Below are 24,158 nucleotides of genomic sequence, written 5' to 3' on the forward strand. Positions count from 1 at the left end.
GAGTGACATTTGACTTCACAGACCATTATCACTGGAGCACTCCAATGTGTGCTAAAGATTAGCCAAATAAATGAAAGCCCTGTTATGTACAAGAGCAATAGTCACAATAAAAGCCAAACAGGTCAAAATAAGAATAAGCACTCCGCCTGAAGATAATTATTTCTATTTTTACAAAGCAACAAGGCAACCAGTCAAAGCCATCAGCACATTTATCTTTAGACTCACTGAATAACTGGTGTAGTGACAAATCTCACTTCACGCTGCTGTAAGTTCTGTTACAAAATGTCACTGTGCCCCTAAAACATCACCATTTTGTTGCTTGTGATGTGATGACAGCTGGGTCTTCTGAGATGTTTCATTTCCTGAAATGGTAATATCCATTAAAAAAAAACATGTTTAAAAAGGAATTTGTGACTATCTAGAAACTAGTTTATTGCATTGGGTAAAAGCCAAGAACAATACTCTTACTTTTTTTCTGATTGTTTATAATCTTTTACACATTGTGTGGAAATCTGCACAGTAAACGGTCACACACAAAACACACAAAACTTTTCAAAGAACACATTTTGGTACATTAGAAGTTGACAGCCACACTCGGTAACAAGATAGCTTGGCATTAATTCTGAGGCTTTAACAGTTTGGTTAAAATGTTTCTTCGGTTCATTAATGTTAATGAAAAGGTCAACATGTATTTATTCACTTTATACTTGCGCTGAATTTTTTACTGACATTAGTGAATGGAGGAAAATATATACCAAGGTGTTGAGGTTAAACTTTATTCATGATTCAGAACTGTTCCTACTTATAATAGGGATGCCAGCTCTGGTTGGATGAATTCCTGGAGGTTTTATCATATGATCTGTTGCCTCCAGCCGCCTCACCCCTCACACACTGATCATTGGTCACCCAACACATCCATCCTTGCAACCCACTGCCTTCTCACACTAAGGGCTGGATTTTATGAGCTCACAGCCGATCTCAACAGTAAGCTTCAAAAATGACAGCCCACCCGCGGGGGCCGCACAGCAAAGAGCTGGCGTAATCTCAAATACAGCGGCTCATTTAAATAGCTGGAGCAGGCCGCACCCCCCACCCCCCCCACACCCCCACCCCTGCAATCATGTGGAGGGGGCGAGCTGACTGTCACCGGCAATGGCATCAGCTGCCTGTGTGCAGGCGCTGACGCCATTTTTAAAGGGCTTTCAGCCCTGCCCGCTTATTAAAACACATATTCAATAAAATTAAATTAATGCATTTCTTTTGCCCCTCTCCCACCCCTCAATAACTATTACATTACCTATTTGCCTTTCCCCCTCCCCCCAAAACACTTACCTTTACCATCTGACCTTCCCCACCACCGCCTCCCCCTCAACTGCACAAAGTTTAAAGTACAACCCTTCTCACCATCCCCTACACCCATGATGTTAATTTGACCCGGTTCCCCCCCACCTCCCGCACTGACAAACTTACCTTCTCCCCTTTCCCCACCAGTGTGGTGCCTCGTTTCCCCAGACGGTGATCCGAAGGCATGGGAGTGCCAGCCACTAGACCAAAGATCACGGCGGGCCATCAAGATCAGAGGTAAGTAGATGTAAATACATTAATTTTATTAATTTGCATATGCTGATTGCAGTCCCGTCGCCAAGCAGCGGGTTGGGGGGGGGGCGGTGTCGGGTGGGTGCCACGACGATGCCTCACTGCTGCCAGGAGGATCAGGCTGGGCCCTGCCAATGTCGAGGTCTGTGGCGGGCCTCGTCCGGAACCATCTTCACACTCCCCACCCCCTGCGCCACAGATCCGGGCATTGAGGTCTCCTTAAAATCCAGCCCCAAGTGTAAAGTGAACAGACTTTTTGCTACTCAATTGGATGATTCTTGACTGTCGGTCAAATTTTCCCATATTTTAATAACTAATAAATGAAAGTGCTCAAAGGAAATAAAAACAACATACACATTCTTTTAATGGCTCTATGATTTTTCTCCTGGATTGATGCCAGCAATATCATAGAGGTTGACCTTTAATTCCTGGAGACTCTGGGCCAATGCCAGGGGGTTGGTAACCCTAACTTATAGAGGCCCTGCAGGTCCTGGGTCTCCTGCCACTAAGAGCTATTAGACTCTAAACGGGAACTAGAAGAGTTTTGGGGGAGAGAAACAAGAAGGTTTTGTTAGCTTCTAGACTTGACGACTCCAATGCTCTCCTGGCCGGCCTCTCATATCCCACCCTCCATAAACTTGAGCTCATCCAAAACTCTGTACCCCTATCCTAACTCGCACCAAGTCCCGTTCACCCATCACCCCTGTTCTCACTGACCTGTAACACCTCAATTTTTATATTCTTATCTCCGTTTTCAAATCCCTCCATGGCCTCCTCCCTCTCTATCTGTCACCTCCTCCAGTGCCTGAACACAAGAAATAGGAGCAGAAGTAGACCATATGGCCCATTGAACCTACTCCACCATTCAATACGATCATGTCTGATCTTAGGATTCAACTCCACTTTCCTGCCCGCTCGCCATATCCCATGATTCCCTGGGAGACCAAAAATCTGTCTATCCCAGCCTTAAATCTATTCAATGATAGAGCATGCACAACCCTCTCGGGTAGAGAATTTCAAAGATTCACAACCCTTTGAGTGAAGTAATTTCTCCTCATCTCAGTCCTTATGATCGGCCCCTTATCCTGAGACTGTGCCTCCGTGTGTTAGGTTTCCCGACCAGCGGAAATAATCTCACAGTGTCTACCCTATTCAGCCCCTTTAGAATCTTATATGTTTCAATGAGATCACCTCTCATTCTTCTAAACTCCAAAGAATACAGAGGATATAGAAAACTGAGATCTCTGTGCTCCTCTAATTATGGCCTCTAATTACGAGCCCCAAGTTTTGGACTTCCCTCCCTAAACCTTTCCACCTCTGTCTCCCTTTAAGATGCACGTTTTAGAGGAACGTATTTTTACACAATGTTTTTATTCAGTGATTGGCTTGTAACAGTTTTGCTGCATTTCAGTTTGTGGTTTAACTGCTCCAACAAATTGTGAAATGTGATTGTTACAGATGTAAACCAAGACTTGGTGATTTCATGTGCAGAGTCTGATGAAGGGTGGTAGAAACATGGAGTGTGGAGGACATTGGGATGAAGGGAGAAGTCTGACCGAAGACATCATCGCTGTGGCTCATATTGGACTTTTTAAAAATAAAGACAGCTTAACTAAACAGAGACGCACACACACAGGACAAGTCAGGACATGTCATTAAGGTGGTGGCCTAGACTATTACAACATCAAACACTCTTGTCTACAACAACTCTCATAGACAATGGCCTCTCTGGATATGGGTGAATGGCTTACTTCCTTCCTTATCAAGATGCAGATGTCACATCCATTGCATTATATGCATCTGAGACCACTCCTCCCCCCCCACTGCTGAGAGCAGGAAATGACCACACGCAGGTGGTCTTTTATAGCCATGGTGGGATTGATAAGACACTGAAACCCAAACGTATGTCCCAGTTCGAGATATTACTTTATATCTCCAGAAATCAGGGTCAGAAAGGGGTATAAAGCCACAGCCCAAAAGGACATTGTTGCTGCAGTTGGGAAGATGACCTGGTCAGTCACTGAAGACGTGAAGAGAACTCATTCGGCAGACCGACATCCAGGGACAAACTCGTGCATGGTGGGGTGGGGGGGGGGGGGGGGGGTGGTGAGGGTGGTGGTTACCAACTGCCAGTATAGTGAGTATATCTGTAGTTTGGGTATAAGGTAAATAAACTAGTTTGTGAAAACAAATACTTGTTATGTGCGTTTGATATCAAGAGTAAGGCAAGATCCCGCAATATTTGGGGAAAGTACCTAGGGTAAAGGGATGGCCAGGTTACAATCTTAAAACTTCCCTTTTTCATCATGCATTTGGTGAATTATCTGTGAATATTTAATGGTGTGATAGGTATGAATTACTGCCAAAACTCTCTGGCACTGAAAATGTACTTTTACAAGTGTAGAGTCTCCTTCCTTCAGATTTTAATTATTGCTGGAATGTTTTAAAAAATCAGAAATTTATTTTTACTTTTTCTTTTTCATTTTTCTCTCTCTTGATCCAATCTTTCACTCTATTTTGCTTTCTCTACGCTATTTTACATTGACTTAAATATTCTAGCTTACACTTCCTGGTTTAGACTCTGCTGTGCAAAATTTGGATTGGTAGCTCCCGTTAAGTGGACAAGTGTTGGGGGGAGGGGGGCATGTCAACCATCCTAGTAACCTGTTGGAGGGCAGATCGCCGGACTGCTGTGATACCCTGGAAACCCCTTGGCACTCTTTAATCCAGGACCATGATGGCAGCAGTCTGAGCTTGAATGGCAGAAAGCAGACCTTGCGTGACTTCAGAATGAGCTTCCATTGCAGCACTCAGACTTCTGGTGAAACTGCTTGCATTGCAATGAAAGATGAGACATCAGCCATTAGGTACTGCATCGTGCTTGGGTGTGCTGATGGAGTTGGCCACCTTTCAACGCCAGAAAGGATGGGCTTCAAGCTCTGCATAAAGCCCTGTGCCATATTGATGCTGGACCCCTCCATGCTCCTTGACGTGGCGATGTCTCATCTGACAACCCACAACACAGTCAGAAGCTGACCGCATAAACTCTGCGGAGAAGCATCGAAAGTGCAAGCAGACAGAGCAGGACACTGGCTCGAGTATCCCCCCTCCCTCAGGGCAACACGTATCCTCCCTGCATTCCAGGATTGGCCTGCTGAGTCATCGAGTCATCTGAGGACACACAAATCATGAACCCTGGCAGATCTCATCCTCGTTTCGAGGGACTGGTGATGGCAATGCTCCTTGTCATTGATCATAGGCCAGGGCCAGATGGTTTGCATCTCAGGTTGTTAAAGGAAGCCAGGGAGGAAATAGCAGATGTGCTGAGGATCGTCTTCAAATCCTCACTAGATACAGGAGAGGTACCAGATGATTGGAGGTCTGCGAACATTGTACCATTGTTTAAAAAGGCTGTGAGGGATAGGCCAAATAATTATCAGCCGGTCAGTCTGACCTTGGTGGTGGATAAATTGTTAGCATCTATTCTGAGGGACAGGATAAACTGCCACTTAGGCATGGATTAATCAGGGATGGTCAGCACGGATTTGTTAAGGGAAGGTCATGTCTTACTAACTTAATTGAGTTTTTTGAGCAAGTAACAAGAAGGATTGAAGAGGGTAGTGCAGTGGACGCATTTGACAAGGTCCCGCATAGCAGACTGGTCAGTAAAATGAAAACCCATGGGCCACAGGGGAATGTGGCAGGTTGGATCCAGAATTGATCCAGGCACAGGAAACAAAGGGTAGTGATCGACGGATGTTTTTGTAAATGGAAAGCTGTTTCCAGTGGTGTTCCACAGGGCTCAGTGTTGGGTCCCTTGCTGTTTGTGGTATGTATTAATGATTTGGACTTAAATGTGGGAGGCATGATTGGGAAATTTGCTGATGACACAAAAATTGGCCATGTAGTTGATAGTGAAGCCACTTGTTCCCGGTGTCTTACCACGCGTAGATCTAGCCTCTTACCTTTCCTCTGAATGACTCACAGTGTTAGTATCTGAGCTGTTGGCTGCAAGCGTGAAATCAAATGATGGTGCTGTATCTTTATCATCGCTCTCTCACTGCTGTGCCTGCACTGCCTGGGCATGTTGCACTTCTTGGGTATCTGTAAGGAAAAGAAGGCACAGGAGTACAAGGAGTGGGGAGGAAAGCAAGAGGTGCATGCTTACACCATCTGAAGCTTGTAAATCAGAAGAGTGTGGGATGAGGGGGAGGTGGGATGTGAGAAGGATGATTAGGTATAAAGGATACCATCATCTTCGATGGTTTCAGTGCCTCTGCTGGCCATGTACTCAGAAATAGCCATCCCAATAACAGTCAGCACCGCCTCCTCCATGGGGGTCAGCATATGCCGGTGCTGCTGTCTCCTGCCAGTTATCTTCTGCTGCCTCCAGTTGCATGCCACCTTGTCCTGCAAGAGAGATGCATGTGTGTCAATGAGTGTCGTGCAATCTGTTTGGCTGATGTGACTGTCATGGTTGAATAGTTGGCAGTGTCTTCAGGCTGAGATGTGGGTGTAAGGCTTGAAGCAGTGTGGAGTAGCGTATAAATACCGAGCATGAGTCATGACTGACAGAGACTGTTGGTAGGTGAGTGATGGGGCTGTGGTGAATTGAGTAGTGTGTGAGGCTAGTGGTGCAGTTAGTGGGATATGGCATTTGAAGTTGCACTCACTGACCTTGACCACTCGTGTGAGGTCATTGAACTTCCTGTGGCACTGCATCCTCAGGGTTAGACTTCCAATTAATAAGATTTAAAGCATGGATAGGATCAGACACAAATTGAATGAAAGCTATTTGCACAACATGGTACCTTAATTAATTATTCAAGAAACAATTTGTTCCCTTTAGATACTGATTTCGAACATTAGATTGGACTCTTGTATTGAAAGGGTATGTTGCAGCTCACTGCTCACTTCAAAGGATCACCTGGATTTTGTAACCCGGTCACCCTTTTACCCCAGGTACTTTCCCCCAAATATTGCGGGACTTGCCTGACTCTTGTATTTGTTAAGTATTTGTTCTCACAAACTATTTATCTTATACCCAAAGAGATATACTCACTATACTGGTAGCTGTTAACCTCACGTGCAAGAGGTCATCCACGGATGGTCGGTCCACCAAATGAGTCTATTCACTTCTTCTGGAAGGTCACTCTTCCAGACTGCAGCAACAATGTCCTTGCGGGTTGTGGCTTTATACCCCTTAATGACACTGGTCTCTGGACATATAAGGTAATATCTCAAATCAGGCTATCTGATTGGGTTTCAGTGCCTTATCAATCCCACCATGTCTATGCAAGACCACCTGCATGTGGTCACTTCCTGTTCTCAGCAGCGGTGGGGGGAGTGGGGGTGGGGGGTGGTGGGAGCAATCTTAGGTGCATATAATGCAAGTCTGTGTTTGCTGGCATCGCAATCACTAGGTGGCGCAGTACTTGCACATGCGCAAATGCAGCCTCTTCCACTGGAACGTCACTGTCTGCGATGTTCAGGCAGCTGCCAGGATTAAAGATGGCACTGCTCAATTTATCGCAGGAAATACTTATGGCTAGTTGATTCCGGCAAACTAACCTTGCATTAAGTTGGATGGAAGCCCAGTAATATGCTATGTAGTTATAGGATACTAACTGTAATCCTCAGATCCATTTAATATTCCAGTAATCCTATTAAATACAAAAAGTATTTTCTGATAGACTTTCCATTGGAAGATAGTGAATTGGCACCCCAATCGATGGAAATGAAAATCGGGCAGTGTATAAAATGTGTTGCCAATTCGTTATTGTGATTCATTTATATGACTGACCAGGACTGATTCCACCCGAACGCAGCTACTAGCTCCCGCCCCACTGGCAATTCTGACCCCTCGGCAACTCACTTTCTCCCCCTCCTCCCGCTCAGCCACTCGCTCCAGACTTTGCTGCTTCTCCCTGCCCCTCTTACCTGGCTGATTGTTCCACACTTGCGCCACCCCGCGAATGCGCTACTTAGTCCTGGCAAGATGTAGCTGCACATGTGCACAGCTTGGCGCACTCTCATGTTGTCAGCGGGCCACAGCATTGTCAGGAGTCACTTTGATAATGCAATGGATGTGATATCTGCATCTTGATAAGGCATGAAGAAAGTCATTCACACATATCCGTGAGGCCATTGTCTATGATAGTTGTTGTAGACAGAGTATCTGATGTTGTAATAGACTGGGCCACCACCTTAATGACATGTCCTGACATGTCTGTGTGTGTGTGTGCCCATTCAGTTAAAACTGTCTTTATTTTAAAAAGTCCAATATGCGCCTCAGTGATGATGTCTTCGGTCAGAATTCTTCTCCCTTCGTCTCGATGTCCTCCACACTCCATGTTCCCACCACCCTTTGTCAAACTCTGCACATGAAATCACCGAGTCTGTATTTACATAGAGTTATTTCTGGCACTGAAGGAGGCCATTTGACCCGTTGAGTCCATGCTGGTTCTTCACAGAGCTATGCAGTCAGTCCCACTTCCTGGCTTGATCCCCGTAGCCCTGCAAGTCTATTTCTCTCAGGTGGCCATCCAACTTCCTCTTGAAGTCATTGATCATCTCCACTTCCACCAACTTTGTGGACAGTGAGTTCCAGGTCATTACCACCCACTGCATAATAAAGTGCTTCCTCATATTCCCCCTGCATCTTTTCCCAAAACATTCAATCTGCTAATGGGAGCAGTTTTTATTTGTCTAACTTAAGCCTGTCATAATCTTGTACATTTCTATTAAATCTCCCCTAAATCTCCTTTGTTCTAAGGAGAACAACCCCAGCTTTCCCAACCTGACCTTGTAACTAAAATCCCCATCCCAGGAATCATTCTAGTAAATTTCCTCTGCACCCTCTCAAGGTCTCTCACATCCTTCCTAAAGTGCAGTGACCAGAACTGGTTGCAATACTCCAGCTGGGACATTTCCAGAGCCTTGTAAAAGTACAGCATAACTTCGCTGCTTTTGTACCTTTATTTATAGAGCCCAAATCCCATATGCTTTCCTAACCACTCTTTCCTTATGTCCCACTACCTTCAAAGATCGATGCACATGCATCCGCAGGCCCCTCTGTTCCTGCACACTCTTTAGAATTGTTAAGTATATATTGCCTCTCCTTATTCCTTATGCCAAAATGCATCACCTCAAACTTGTCAGTATTAAATTCCATCTGCCACCTCTCTGCCCTTTCTGCTACTCTATGTCCTGTTGCAGGCAGTTCATATCATCCTCATCCTGTTTGCCTCACCTCCAAGTTTGGTGTTATCAGCAAATTTTGAGATTCTACTCTGTATTCCAGGATCCAATCATTTACATATAAGCAAAAGAAGCAGTAGTCCCAGCACTGACCCTTGGGGAACACCACTGTCCACCATCCTCTAGTCTGAAAAGGAACCATTTACTATGACTTGCTGTTTTCTACCCTTAAGCCAATTTTTTATCCAATTGGACACTGACCCTCCTATTCCATGAGCTTCAATTTTGTTAACCAGCATTTTATGTGGTACTTTATCAAACACTTCCTTAAAATCCATATAAACAATATCCACTGCATTTCCTTCATCAACCTTCTCGGTTACTTCATCAAAGAATTCAATTAGATTAGTCAAGCATGATCTGCCTTTTACAAATCCATGCTGGATATCCTTAATTAACTTGAACCACTCTAAGTGTCTGTTGATATTTTCCCTAATTATTGTTTCGAAAACCTTATCCACCACTGATGTTAAATTAACTGGCCTGTAGTTGCTGGGACTGTCCTTACACCCACTCTTGAATAAGGGTGTCACATTTGCCACTCTCCAATCCTCCCACGCCTCCCCCGTATCCATATTACATCTTTAACAAGCACATTTTGCAATTTGTCGGCGCAGTTAAAGCACAAACTGAAATCCAGCAAAACTGTTACAAGCAAACAGCTGGAAAAAAAATGGTGTAAAAATACTTTCCCTTTACAATTTCACTCATTATCTCAGTTTTTTTGCTTCGCACTCTAATAGATATATGAAGACATATGTCAGTGATTATTGGAGCTTTGCAAAAGGTACGTGTAATCCTTCACAGAATTTATATATGATTCCTAAAGCTGTTGTGAAACAAAAATTTAAAATAAAAGACTTGTTTCCTGTACAGTTAAGCCAGAGCAGGTCACACAAATCCATGGATTTTCATTACCATGAGAGATCGAGACGTGACTTTGTTCCACCCATACTTGGGTGGGGTAGAGAATATCAAGGAAGAAGTGGTTGACACTGCAAGAGCGCACATCAATTTCCTTAAGATAGATCCGAAAAAGCACAATAGATTTTTGAAATGTTCTGAGCAATAATACTGGGCATTATAGCCCAGCTGTTGCTCTTGGCGAAAAGCATTGCTGAACAGTACTGACCAGCAATGTCAAGGGCGCATGATTCCTGCCTGGTTTCTCTCTGGGCTGAAATTCTTGTGCAAGTTTTAAGGGCAACATGTCCATTACGGCTAACCTGAGCTTGTTGATTTATACTTAAGGCCCTGGCCCACTAAGTTCCCATGTTGCATGGATGACATGCTCCTACTGGCTATATGAAACAGGCATTGCATCTGAGGCAGGTTCTACTGTTGGAACATTGACCCTTCTTATTATTCCTAATTTTCTCATTTAACTTTATATATCCCTGCATGCCCCTTAATTGTATTACCTCAAAGCTCCTTTCTTTCCCTTTCATCCCTGGTAATATATTCTTGTTATTTAATTGAATTGCATTCTGACGCCTCTTTTCAGGATAGTTATGAAGCATGCAGCAAATGACCATGGCCTATAAATTGGGTGGCACAGTGCCCTTTTCTCAGGCACTATGTGGCCTCCTAAGACCTAAAAATGGCAGTCAGGAAGTGCACCACCTGCCATATTGGATAAGGACAAACAAGAGGCATCCTTTACCCACACCTAAAGCAGGTATTAGACCCTTTGTGTCTCCAAATAAGAGGCCTAACAACCGCTTCAGATTCCTTCTACAATAGTGCTTTGCCCTCAGTGAATCAAACCTAGAGATCGCCTGCAACAAAAGGTAAGTTACTTATCTGCAAGCGCCAACCGAATCGCTGCTGCTCTCAGGCCACAAGATCCCCCATCCTTGACCTCTAGGTCTGGTCCTGATTTCTGGCCTCTGATCTCCTTGACCTCCAGGCTCGTGGAACTCAATTGCTCCCACCACCTGCCGCTTTGGCCTCTGACCTCTAGGCTCTCCACCCACTGATCTCTCCATCCCTCTCTGGCCATTGATCACTCACCCTGTAATATTACTTGATACTTGATTACTTGATATTCCGCCAGGTCCAGTGTGATGCCACTACCAAATGCATCTTCCCCTCCCCTCCCCTGTCAGCATTCCGAAGGGATCATTCCCTCTGCAACACCCTGGTCTACTCCTCCATTTTTCCCACCACCTTGTCCCGTTCCCACGGTACCTCCCCCTGCAATTGCAGGAGGTGTAATACCTGCCCATTTAGCTCCTCTTTCCTCACTATCCAAGGCCCCAAACACTCCTTTCAGGTGAAGCAGTGATTTACTTGTACTTCTTTCAATTTAGTATACTGTAATTACTGCGAATTTGGCCTAACCATCAGCCTCAAGAAAACGAACATCATGGGACAGGATGTCAGAAATGCTCCATCCATCAATATCGGTGACCACGCTCTGGAAGTGGTTCAAGAGTTCACCTACCGAGGCTCAACTATCATCAGTAACCTGTCTCTCGATGCAGAAATCAACAAGCGCATGGGAAAGGCTTCCACTGCTATGTCCAGACTGGCCAAGAGAGTGTGGGAAAATGGCGCATTGACACGGAACACAAAAGTCTGAGTGTATCAAGCCTGTGTCCTCAGTACCTTGCTCTATGGCAGCGAGGCCTGGACAACGTATGTCAGCCAGGAGCGATGTCTCAATTCATTCCATCTTTGCTGCCTCCGGAGAATCCTTGGCATCAGTTGGCAGGACCGTATCTCCAACACAGAAGTCCTCGAGGCGGCCAACATCCCCAGCATATACACCCTACTGAGCCAGCGGCGCTTGAGATGGCTTGGCCATGTGAGCCACATGGAAGATGGCAGGATCCCCAAGGACACATTGTACAGCGAGCTCGTCACTGGTATCAGACCCACCGGCCGTCCATGTCTCCGCTTTAAAGACGTCTGCAAACGCAACATGAAGACCTGTGACATTGATCACAAGTTGTGAGTGTCAGTTGCCAGCGATCGCCAGAGCTGGCGGGCAGCCATAAAGGCGGGGCTAAAGTGTGGCGAGTTGAAGAGACTTAGCAGTTGGCAGGAAAAAAGACAGAAGCACAAGGGGAGAGCCAACTGTGTAACAGCCCTGACAACCAATTTTATCTGCAGCACCTGTGGAAGAGTCTGTCACTCTAGTATTGGCCTTTATAGCCACTCTAGGCACTGCTCCACAAACCATTGACCACCTGCAGGCGCTTACCCATTGTCTCCTGAGACAAGGAGGCCAAAGAAAAAGAAGATTCACTGCTCACAATGTGGTCTCCTCTACAGTGGGGAGACCAAACACAGATTGGGTGACCACTTTGCGGAACACCTTTGCTCAGTCCGAAAGCACAAGCCCAAGCTTCCGGTTGCTGGCCATTTCAACACACCCCGCTGTGCTCATGCCCACATCTCTGTACTGGGATTGCTGCAGTGTTCCAGTGAACATCAATGCAAGTTCGAGGAACAGCATCTCATTTACCGATTAGGTAGGCTACAGCCTGCTGGACTGAACATTGAGTTCAATAATTTCAGAGCATGAGGGGCCCCCCTTTTTATTTTTATATTTAGTTATTTTTTCATTTTTCTTTGTTCATTTTATTTTAGTTTGTTTAATTTGTTTCTACTGTGCCTACCCACTGTTTTTTTCATGTTTGTGCTTGGGACCAGGGCTGTTCATTTTTCTGTCAATTGACACCCTCTCTGGCCTAACACTTTGTCTTTCACCACACTATTAACATACCATTTGCCTTTGCTCCATGACCTTCTGGTCGGTAATTGTCTGTAACCCTGTCCTATCAATACCTTCTCTTTTGTTATCTCTTACCCCACCCCCGCTTTACTTGCTTAAAAACTATTACATTTCTAATATTTACCAGTTCTGATGAAGGGTCACTGACCTGAAATGTTAATTCTGCTTCTCTCTCCACAGATGCTGCCAGACCAGCTGAGTATTTCCAGCATTTCTTGTTTTTATTCCAGATTTCCAGCATCTGCAGTATTTTGCTTTTATATTACTGTAATATTACTTGTTCCTTTGATATATGAACTATTGTAAGATACACAGAACTACAAGTAATAGCCAAAGAAAACATGAGTTTTTATTATAACTTAACTGGAACATATATAGATAAACGTACTGCACGAGCCACATCTAAACACCTCTCACACTGTCGGACAACCCCCACAACATTCTGGTCTTGTGTGACTCAACATCATTTCCTTCAGTGATCTTCACTTCCAGCTTCTTAAGGTGGTAATCTTAAGTTGCTCCCACAATGCCAGAAAGAATTGACCTTGCACTTCGACTCGCAACTGTGTGATGGAATGCAGATCTTTGTGAAGACCCTGACTAGTAAGACCATTACCCTTGAAGTTGAGCCAAATGACACAGTAGAGAATTTCAAGGCCAAGATTCAAGACAACGAAGATATACCTCCTGACCAGCAGCATCTAATCTTTACTGGGAAGCAGCTGGAAGATTGGCAAACCCTGTCTGACTATAACATCCAGAAAAAAATTAAATGTTGCCACAGTGTAATATTTAGTGGTCTTCAGAAAAAATATACCCCACTGCTGGCATGATATACTATTACACGTTCCATTGATATGTGAACTATTGTAAGACTCACAGGACTACAAGTAATATCCAAAGAAAACATGAGTTTTTATTATAACATAACTAGAAAATATACCTATAAACAGTTTGCTGCACGAGCCACATCTAAACACATCTTACTCTGTTGGGCTACAACCCACAACTCTCTGGTCATGTGTGACGCAACATCACTTCCTCCAGGGACCTTTACTTACAATTTCTTAAGGTGGGCCTCTTAAGGTGTTCCCACAACGCATCCCCTCCCTGGCCACCGATTGGTCGCACCTCCTTGGACCCGATCCCTTCTCCAAGGCCTACGATTTCCCCCCCTGCAAGGCCTGCGATATTTCCCCCTCCAAGGGCTGCAATCCCCCTTCTGAGGTTCACAATCCCTCTTTGAGGAAAGCATTGGAAAAAGTGACAAAGGCATAGACAACAATGGGATGAGGTAGGGTCAAAAATGGAAGTGGAAGTAAATGGTTTTAGTGATTGCTAGAACATAGTGTTGAACAAGACATTAAAAATGTGCACCATCAGATTCAGCCCAACCAAGCGGGCAAGAATGGGGTAAAATATAGGGCTAGGATATGGAATTCCTGGAGCCAGCCAAATGGGCTGGTTTTGGTTTTGCTGATATTTAGTGGCGAAAGTTACAGCTCATCAATGAGTTAATGTAGGACAAGCAGTCGGAATAACAATTGTGATGTCAAGGTTGGTGATGGAAAGGTAAAGATGGATGTACATATGGAAGCTGACCCCATGAATATGAATAATGCCATGTAGAGAAGGAGTAGGAGGGGGCCAAGGATGGGACTGCACACCAGAGGTGATCATCATGCCATGGGACAGAAGTCATTGCAGAAGATGTGCTGTCTATGTTGGACAAATTGGATGGAACCATAAGAGGCCCATGAAGCAGATACAGTGATGTCGACATTAAGTATGGTTGCAGAGGGGTTGAGATGAATAAAAATAGATCACACGTTGTCATTTTAGTCACTGTTTCAGTCAGTCATGGTTGATGAGTTTGATAAAGGCAGTTTGGTGCGGTAAACAGAAACCAGGCTGAAGGAATTCAAACAGGTGTTCGGATGAAAGGTTAGAATGGAATTCAGGAGTGACAAGGACTTTAGAGAGGAAGGAGAGGTAAAGCTGAGTTCATAGGGTTGGGGATGGGCTTTTTAAGGAAGAGGGTGTTAACAGTATAGAGTCTTAGAGAGAGATACAGCACCAAAACAGGCCCTTCAGCCCAACAAGTCTGCACTGACCATCAACAACCCATTTATACTAATCCTCCATTAATCCCATTTTCCCTCTCACATCCCCACCTTCCCTCAATTCTCCTACCACCTGTCTACACTAGGATCAATTTTTTTTTTACAATGGCCAATTTATCTGTCAACCCACAAGTCTTTGGCATGTGGGAGGAAACCAGAGCACCTGGAGGAAACCCACACAGTCACAGGGAGAGATTACAAACTCTGCACAAGCAGTACCCAGAACTGAAGCCAGATCACTGGAGCTGTGGTGCTAACCACTGCACCACTGTGCTGCCCTAATAGTGTAGGATTAAGGACAAAAAAAGCTCTCATCAAGTATAAGACCGTATGAATGAGTGTAAGAATAAGATTTGGGAGTCGAAGAAACCAGTTATAACGTTTTGTGTGTTAAATTTGTGATAGCCACAATAAAAGTGTTATTTTAGTTACTTGAACAGGCCGAGATTTTAGCCTAGGCGGACGGGAGCCATCCACCGACTGAAAAGTCAGTGGCGAACTCCCTTCTGCCAAGCCTGGAGATCCAATCTGTATTTTGTGGGTCCCCAGGCTTTAATTGGTCTGAGGTGGGACTTCCACCCGGTTGAGGTAGGAAGCCCTGCCTAATAGAGCTACCGGCCAATCAGCAGGCCGGCAGCTCTCTGTGTCCCAGCAGCGCCACCGGAAGTGGTGGCCACTGCTGGGACTGCACCCAGCATCACGAAGACGACGTCGGGGAAACCCAGAACACAAGTAAGTTTCTGTTGCCTCGCTGGGGTGGTCGGTCGGGCCCCGGTGAGGCAAGAGTAGTCGATTGGGGGGACGGAGGGGTGGGGGGGCCTGTTGAGTGTTGGGAGTGGTTGGGGCATTGGGGAGGCCCTCTGTCAGGCACAGGGTGCCGGATCATGAAGGACCCCCCAGGACGTCAGAAAGCCGCCTGCTTTTAACATGCAGCTTTTCTCGTGCCTGGCCGCCCGACCAGCCGCAGATAAAATCCCCACGGAGGAGGAAGGAGGCCCTTAAGTGGCCGTCAAGTGACCACTTAAGGGCCTTGATTGGCCTGGGGCAGCCGGGCCATTTTTAGCCGCTGCCGCCCCGTGTAAAGTGACGATGGAGGCGGGAGCGGGTCGGGAAGGGCCCTGTGAGCCTCCCGCTCCATTTTACGCTCCCGCAACCCCCGCCACCTTCCCGCTCTTCGGGAGGGCATAAAATTCCGGCCACTAAATGTTTCTAGCAACAGTAATTCTTACATTTCCAAAGTTTTTAATGTGATGTAACAGGAAGGCACACCTGCTTTCAATCCTCTACAAAATTATACTCTTACCAAATATCTATTGAGAATATTAATTGATTTTTTTAAATGTAAGGCACTACCAGCCCTGTCAACCATTGCTATAATTTAATTTTCTTGCTTCATAGTAAGCCAAGTATCCACAATACAAAAGGGATATTGATTTTGCACTTCACTAGCATTTTGCATAAACACAGGACCAAAAGTTTATTCTCAGCTGATTATTGAAGAGTTTCTGAATTACTGGCACTTTCATTTATTATAGTAGAAAATACAAAGTAGCTTTTGGACTTTCAGGGCAGTGCATGTGAAACGATCTTGGTGTGTATGGACCGTGGCCTGTGTAATATGTATTCAAAATTACATTAACAATTGACAATGAATTATCCCTAATAGATGGTTGTAAGAACTACAAGAGACAAATGCTTTTGTACTGTTGTTGAATATGTAAAAACTGTTGAGTTATCTGATTTCTATGTAGGGCTCACAGCCTGGTTATTAGGCTGTGTCATACTGCAGATATCAGCATGACACCAGCTCTGCTTCATATGGAATTTAGCGCTAACAGGCTGTGTGTGTGTGTGTGTGAATATTTGGATCAATGCAGGCAGCTCTACTCTCTGGGTGGCTAATGGTTGGTGTAGCAGAGCGTGAGTGGTAATGCCAATCATCTAGTCATAGAATCATAGAATCTTGCAACACAGAAGGAGACCATTCGGCCCATCGTACCTGTGCCAGCTCTTTGAAAGATTATCCAACTTGTCCCACTCCTTCCCCAATTTTTGTTTTCCTTTTCAAGCATATATCCAATTCCCTATTTAAAGTTACTGTTGAATCTCCTTCCACCACCCTTTCCAGCAGTGCACTCCAGATCATTAGGAATGCACACCAACACACTGACAAATGGAAACAGTTGCCCCTTATTTACTCCATCAAAACCCCTCATAGTTTTATTATAATGTACTATAATGTTATAATAATATTGAAAGGTAAGTTTGTAAAGTATCCAAATAGTCAAATGAAAACTTCTAAAATGAGGCTTTGCATCAGGTTGAAATTACGTTACACCCAATGAGAAGCTCAAGACCTGTGTCTGGAATTTCAGCGAAAGAGCAGTGGATACATTGGAGAAATGACATAAACAGCCATTTACATTGTCTTTTTCGGAGGCAGACGTCGATCTTCCACCAAAGTTACAGCAGGAAGTCAGGGAATCCTTATGGAAAATTAACTCCACGACTCATGTAAGTTGTTGTATATCTCCCTGTGGTTCACTTGGGAGTGAGAGCACGAATTTGACTCGAGTTACAAATGGTAATTGTCCAAGTGTGCAACAGTGACGGGACACCTCGCTGTGTACTTTTATGTTCTATGGTGATGGACGATGTTCCCCCATACGTGGAACATTGACCTCATACTGTTACTTTGTAGCCTGTTGAACAGAGAGCACAGAGGGCCAAAAAGTACCCAGGATATGATCTTGGCAGTTGCACCAGAATTGCGCTCGCTGATGCCCTCCAGCCCTGTAGGATGTAGGGTGAGTGGAACAGCACCTAATCTGCATGGCATTGTTGGGGTTCCCACTCTACCACAAACACATCAAGGGCACCCGCCTGCTCCACACTGCTAAAAACCACAGTCCCTGCCTGCTATCTGGAAAACTAGCCAGTTCTCCATAACCAGGAAACACGATTCCCACCTTTCCTTGGTTTCCTTACAAAGGGGCTGAGACCCATTTACACTCATCTGAAGAAATGTACATCTCACCTCACTGACTGTACCAGCCTCCTAAAATATACGTGGTCCCAATTATACGTGCCAGGTAAGCAGTAACCTCCATTGTTGGAGCTCCTGCTTTTAATATCACTGGCTTTGTATCGGAGGGACATTTGCTCCCAGCAATTTTACATACTCACTAGAATTACTACAGAGTCCAGCAGAATGGCTGAGTAGATTTGGCCATTGAGTGCCATTTTTGCAGATGTTTATTGTATAAGAACAAACATAAGAATTAGGAGCGTGAGTAAGGCATACAGCCCCTCGAGCCTGCTCCACCATTTACTAAGATCATGGCTGATCTTCTACCTCAACTTCACTTTCCTGTCCTCTCCCCATATCCCTTGATTCCTTTACTTTTGCTCTTGAATTTGAGGCTCAGCCCATGGTCTATTGCTTTATTATTAACCACTGTTAGATATTTCTCAACCTCAGTATCACTGCCCTCTCATAACTGAACACTGCATTCCCTACAATCAGCATTTACCTTAACTGCAAAGCAGCTGGTCATACAGATTTTTAGCAGTGTGAATCAGTACCTTCAGAAGCAGTGGGGAAAAATTGGGGCATGGTGTGTGATATCGCTTAAGAAAAGGTCTGGACTCAGCAGTCATGTCCTCCACAATGGGATAACTTATCTACACTCGGCATTGATGTTGACACGTGAAGAATGACAAATTGAGCAAGACACTGGAGGTGTCGCAATCCTCCATGAAAGTCCACCTCCCCTGTGAAGCAGTACCTTTAGGAAAGGAGCAGAGAAATTCAGTTGGGGAGTGAAGACTGTCTTCCAAAAGTGACCTAATTCCAATTTGCATTGGCAAATCTTAGAAGCCAACATATTGGTTTCATTTAGTTTCCAATTTCCTGGCCCTAACTGTCTCTTCGTCACCATGGACATCCTTCTACACCTCCATCCCCCACCAGGATGGTCTGAGGGCTCTCCACTTCTTCCTTGAACAGAGGTCCAACCAGTCTCCATCCACCACCACCCTCCTCCACCTGGCTGAACTTGTTCTCACATTGAACATGTTTTCCTTTACCTACACTCCCTTTTTCCAAATAAAACATGTTGCTATGGGTAGTTGCATGGCTCCTAGCTATACCTGCCTTTTTGTGGGATATGTGAAACATTCCTTGTTCCAGTCCTACTCAGGCCCCCTCCTTCACATCTTTTTCAGCTACATTGAAGACTGTATCGGTGACATTTCCTGCTCTCGCCCAGAACTGAAAAATTTCATCAACTTTGCTTCCAAATTCCACCCTTCTCTCACCTTCACATGGTCCATCACCGACTCTTCCCTTCCCTTCCTCAACTTCTCTGTCTCCATTTCTGGGGATAGGCTATCAACAAATATTCACTATAAGCCTACAGACTCCCACAGCTACCTCGACTACACTTCCTCACACCCTGCTTTCTGTAAGGACTCCATTCCATTCTCCCAGTTTCTTCTTCTCCATCAATTCTGTTCTGCTGATGCAACTTTCCGCACCAGCGCTTCTGTTATGTCTTTTTTCCTCAACCGAGGATTCCCCGAAACCATAATTGACAGGGCCCTTGACCAGATCCATCCTATTTCATGTACTTCTGCTCTCACCCTTTCTCCTCCCTCCCAGAACCGTGGCACGGTTTCCCATGTCCTCACCTTCTACTCCACCAGCCTCCATATTCACCGGATCATCCTCTGCCTTTTCCATCACCTCCAGCATAATTCCACCACCAAACCCATCTCCCTTCCCCTCCCCTTTCAGCATTCCGAATGGACCATTCCTTCCACTCCCAATCACCCCCAACACCCCCTCCCCTTCCCACGGCACCTTTCCATGCACGTGCAGGAGATGCAAGACCTCCTCTCTCCTCACCATCAAAGGCCCCAAACATTCCTTCCACGTGAAAGAACGATTTGCATGTACCTCTTTCAACTTAGTACACTGTATTTGCTGCTCATGATGCTCTACATTGTACAGAGCAAATGTAGATTGGGTGACACTTTGCAGAACAACTCCATTCAGTTGGCAAGTGTGACCCCAAATGTTTGGTTGCCCGTCATTTTAATTCTCCACCTTGCTCCCACACTGATCGTCCTGTCGTAGGTCTCCTGCAGTGTTCCAATAAGCTCAACCTAAACTCGAGGAACAGCACCTCACCTTTCGATTAGGCACTTCACAGCCTTCCGAACTCAACGGGGAATTCAACAATTTCAGACTGTAACCTCTGCTCCCATTTTGTTTCCTTTTTCTTTGCAGGCTTTGGTATTAACCTCTTTTTCTCTTGCTTTTGCTTTTGAATGGCATCTGTTCATCATTCTGCTACTCACAACCCCTCTAGACAATCTTTTGTTTCTTTATTTGTTGCATTATCACTCCCTTTGGCCCTACACCATCAACTCTTCTGTCATTTAATCTCTCCTGTCTTCCACCCTATCACAGACCATCCCTTTTGCTCAGTTGCCACCTGTCCATTTGCTTAAAACCTATCACACTTCTTACTTTCCCTGTTCTGATGAAAGGTCATTGACCTGAAACTTTATCTCTATTTCTCTCTCCACAGATGCTGCCTGGCCTGCTGAGTATTTTCCAGCATCCACAGTATTTTGCTTTTGTATTGGTTTCATTTGTTATCTCCGTAGCTGTAAAAGTGTTCACAGCCATGATGATTGGTCTGTCTAACCCTACAATTGTAATGAATGAAACTCTTTTATTGAAATGTCTGACACTGATACTCTACTTAATCAGTTTGCTGTTTACATTATCAGTTGTTTTATGAGTTCAAGTACCAAGCAGTTGCTTCACAGATATTGTCTAGATATTGAAAGATATTTTCCCATTCCAACCACAAATACTGTGCTGGAGAGATTTGTTACTACACTAATAGCTTCTCTACTAATGCTCTTCACTGCCATCTATATAGGTTTTTCATTGATCTGCACCCTGAAGAGATAACAGTCTTGTCCATCTCTCAAAACCATTCTGACATCTATAGGTACCAGTTTCTAACTAAATTAATCAGCTTCACTTTCACTAAATGGAACCCAGAAGTGAAAGAAGCACATGAGGTATTAGAATCAGAGTTGACTAGGTATCAATATAATTACACCAAAGATTCAGAGATCAAGCAAAGGTTCAGCCTATTTAGAAATTAGTTTAATGTGTCACTTTCAGATGTACTGAACACAATTAAGTGAATTGGTCCTTTAGTCACTATCCATCTTCAACTGATACGGTTGAACAGTTCTTAAAAGTGAAATGGTTTTAAGAATTTATAATATTAAATGTAATTTCTAAGATTCTGATAAAATGCAGTCCAGATTATCCCATACAAAGTTGACTTTCTTGATAGCACAGCCAATGCATTAGATATTAAGTTTGCCTTGTATGCCACACAATCTTTATTTGGGCATCACCATTCTGTTCTGTCTCTGGGCGGTATCTTATATTCCCATTATAAAGTGTTATGAAGGTGCTTCCATTATTAATATTTTTTAAGGACTTGTGTTTAAAAGACTGTGGAAAATACCTGAGGAGATGCTGGACTTGTTTTTTTTTTAAAGGGTCACTGGAAGGACACTTGGTGCTTTGTTTAAAAACTAACACTTACTGGAAGTCACATGTCTGAAGCTAAGTAAACATCCAGAGCCTTATGGACTATGGAACAGTTTGGACTTAGTGAAGTCACATGTCTGGGTTTATGGCTCAGGAGTTTTGGTTTCATTTTGCACAGTTTGAATGTTCAGTTGGGATTGCAAGCTGCTGAGAGAGAGAAGCAGCTCATCCTGTTCCACCTCTTTGCGAAACCCTGAGAATCCAGTGTGAGAGCTGGAGAAACTGATGCAGCATTTCTCCTGAGAAGCTTCTGCAAGACTTCCTCTCGACATCTCCTGCAGAGAACTGCTCCAGAAAGATCCCAGTGACAGCCGTCTATGTGTACCTGGACTCCAGACCAAAGGGCCATCTGGAACATTCCATATCTTATCTGTTTTCTTCAAGAATGATTAAGTCTTTGGTCAAAACATTTTTGTTTTTGTAAAGCTGATCTCTGCAGAGAAAGCTTCTTTATTTTTCCTTTAAATGGCCACTTAAGGGCCTTGACTGGTGTGTGTATGTGTGCGTGTGTGTTGGTTATTTAGCAGGGAATATATTTATACTTTCATATTTCAACCTGTATGTTGATAAGCATTATACCCTCATTGAATATGTCTTATTCTATAATAAATTAATAATTTTGTTATTTATTTTAAAAACCTGGTTGGCAGTTTTTTTATTCTAAAACTAAAATAGATAAAGTATAATTGGCCATATCAGTAATTAGGTAAAACATTTACATATATGTTGCGTCCCGTGGAGAATCAGAACGAGAGAAAGACAGTGCATTTCTCCAACCTCGGTCGTAACAAATGCTACTTGAGACCACTGCAGCTTTCTACCAGTAGGTTAAGCTCTGGAAGCTATCTGCAACCTCATGAATGCACACTGAGGATTCATTGACATTTTTAAATTTTGTGCACAGTAGGACACTATATTAGGGTGTCAGCAAATTGGAAATGTCCCTTTCTACATCTGAGAATAGGCGTGTGCAGAATGTGAAAAAGGACGATGTATTGTCATATCAATTACATTTCAACTCTGTATCTCTGTAAAAGCGTATTCAAATATGTGTGTTAGTCTAAGAATCTATGATGTCTGTAATACTAATGACCACAATACTCGACTATCTACATCATCTTCTTCAGCACATCCAAATACCAAACCTCCAACCTTATGTGTGTCACTTCAAAATTCCACCTTTCTAGGATGCAAAATGTGAAATTCTGTTTAACTTGGCAAACATGTCTCATTCAAACAAGTGCTTAAACTGAGGCCTCAAAGACAGCTCTCAGCAACAGATTCTGATGGGTGCAGCCTTTTGTTCCTAACAGCTAAATTTCTCCAGTTATGAAATAGTTATGAAATACTGCCTTGGTTTTTTAAAATCAATTTAAGTTATTTCATGTGTGCCTCAAGTGACTCAAATATCACTGGAGTTGGGGTTAAGACATTTGAACCAATTTAATCCTTCACAATATTTTGTGGCAGGAAGAAAGGACAGTTGGCATATCTATTTCATCCATTAGCTTACCATTTGTTTCTTTTTTCTGTATTGACTTGATATGGATATCCATGTACAGACATATCTAATTAATTAGAAGCCATCAAATGGAATTGGGTCAACCATACATGTCCCCTTCAGTGAGGCAGAAATCTGCATCTTCTTGTGTTAGTTTGCTTACTGTGGTACTTAACATCATTGCATTAATTACTCAGCTGCTGCTCAGAATCATAGTGGGACATAGGGGGAGAGGGGAGAGGTTTGCATGAAAGTCTGATTCTATGAAAACAATTTCTGAATCGCCCAGTCCCAATAAACTAGTTGGTTTACATTTCTCCAAAATAGAAATCATATTTGAATTTCCCCAAAGGCTCATTCAGATTGCTAGTTGGTAGGGCTTTGGAACATAGGAACATAGGAACATAGGAGCTGGAGTAGGCCATTCAGCCCATCGAGCCTGCTCCACCATTCAATACAATCATGGCTGATCATCCACATCAATGCCTTTTTCCCACACTATCCCCATATCCCTTTATCTTATTGCTATTTATAAATCTGTCAATCTCTACTTTAAGCATACCCAATGACCGATCTTCCACAGACCTCTGGGATAGAGAATTCCAAAGTTTCACAATCCTCTGAGTAAAGAAATTTCTCCTCATCTCTGTGTAAGTGGCTTCCCCCTTATTTTGAAATTGCGTCCCCTGGTTCTAGACTCCCAACCAGGAGAAACATCTTACCAGCATCTACCCTATCTATCCCTTTCAGTATTTTGTAGGTTTCGATGAGATCACCTCTCATTCTTTGAAACTCTAGAGAATACAGGCCCAGTTTCCCCAATCTCTCTTCAAAAGATAGTTCTGCCATCCCGGGAACAAGTTTGGTGAACCTTTGCTGCACTCTATCTATGGTAATAATATCCTTCCTAAGGTAAGGGGACCAAAACTGCATACAGTATTCCAGGTGCAGTTCAAACAAGGTTCTGTACAATTGAAGCAAGACTTCACTACTCCTGTACTCAAATCCTTTTGCAATAAAGGCTAACATACCATTAGCCTTCTTTATTGCTTGCTGCACCTGCATGTTAGCTTTCAGTGACTTATTGACGAGGACACCCAGGTCCCTTTGTACAATAGTGGAGGACTGCATCCAAATACAAGGCCAGGATGAATTAATTTTGAGAGAAAAACACAGATTAGATTCCTTGAGATGTTAATAAAAGGTTATGTTGATAGCCAAATACATGAACGAAGTAGACAAAACCGACACAATTCCTTATTGATTAAACTGAATACACAGTTATGC

The 24,158-nt window shown here is 43.9% G+C and overlaps 1 long non-coding RNA gene across 1 annotated transcript in view; it reads right to left on the minus strand.

Annotated features, from left to right (window-relative positions):
- Positions 1-283: 283 nt before the first annotated feature.
- LOC137352488 (uncharacterized) overlaps positions 284-24,158 on the minus strand; it is a 46,995-nt gene continuing 23,120 nt past the window's right edge. Inside the window, exons 2-3 of the long non-coding RNA XR_010969724.1 lie at positions 5,562-5,700; positions 284-362 (exon numbers count right to left, since the gene is read on the minus strand). This is a non-coding gene — a long non-coding RNA (uncharacterized lncRNA). The remainder of the gene's footprint in view (positions 363-5,561; positions 5,701-24,158) is intronic.

Source organism: Heterodontus francisci, chromosome 38 (assembly GCF_036365525.1).
Source record: "Heterodontus francisci isolate sHetFra1 chromosome 38, sHetFra1.hap1, whole genome shotgun sequence".
NCBI lineage: Eukaryota > Metazoa > Chordata > Chondrichthyes > Heterodontiformes > Heterodontidae > Heterodontus > Heterodontus francisci.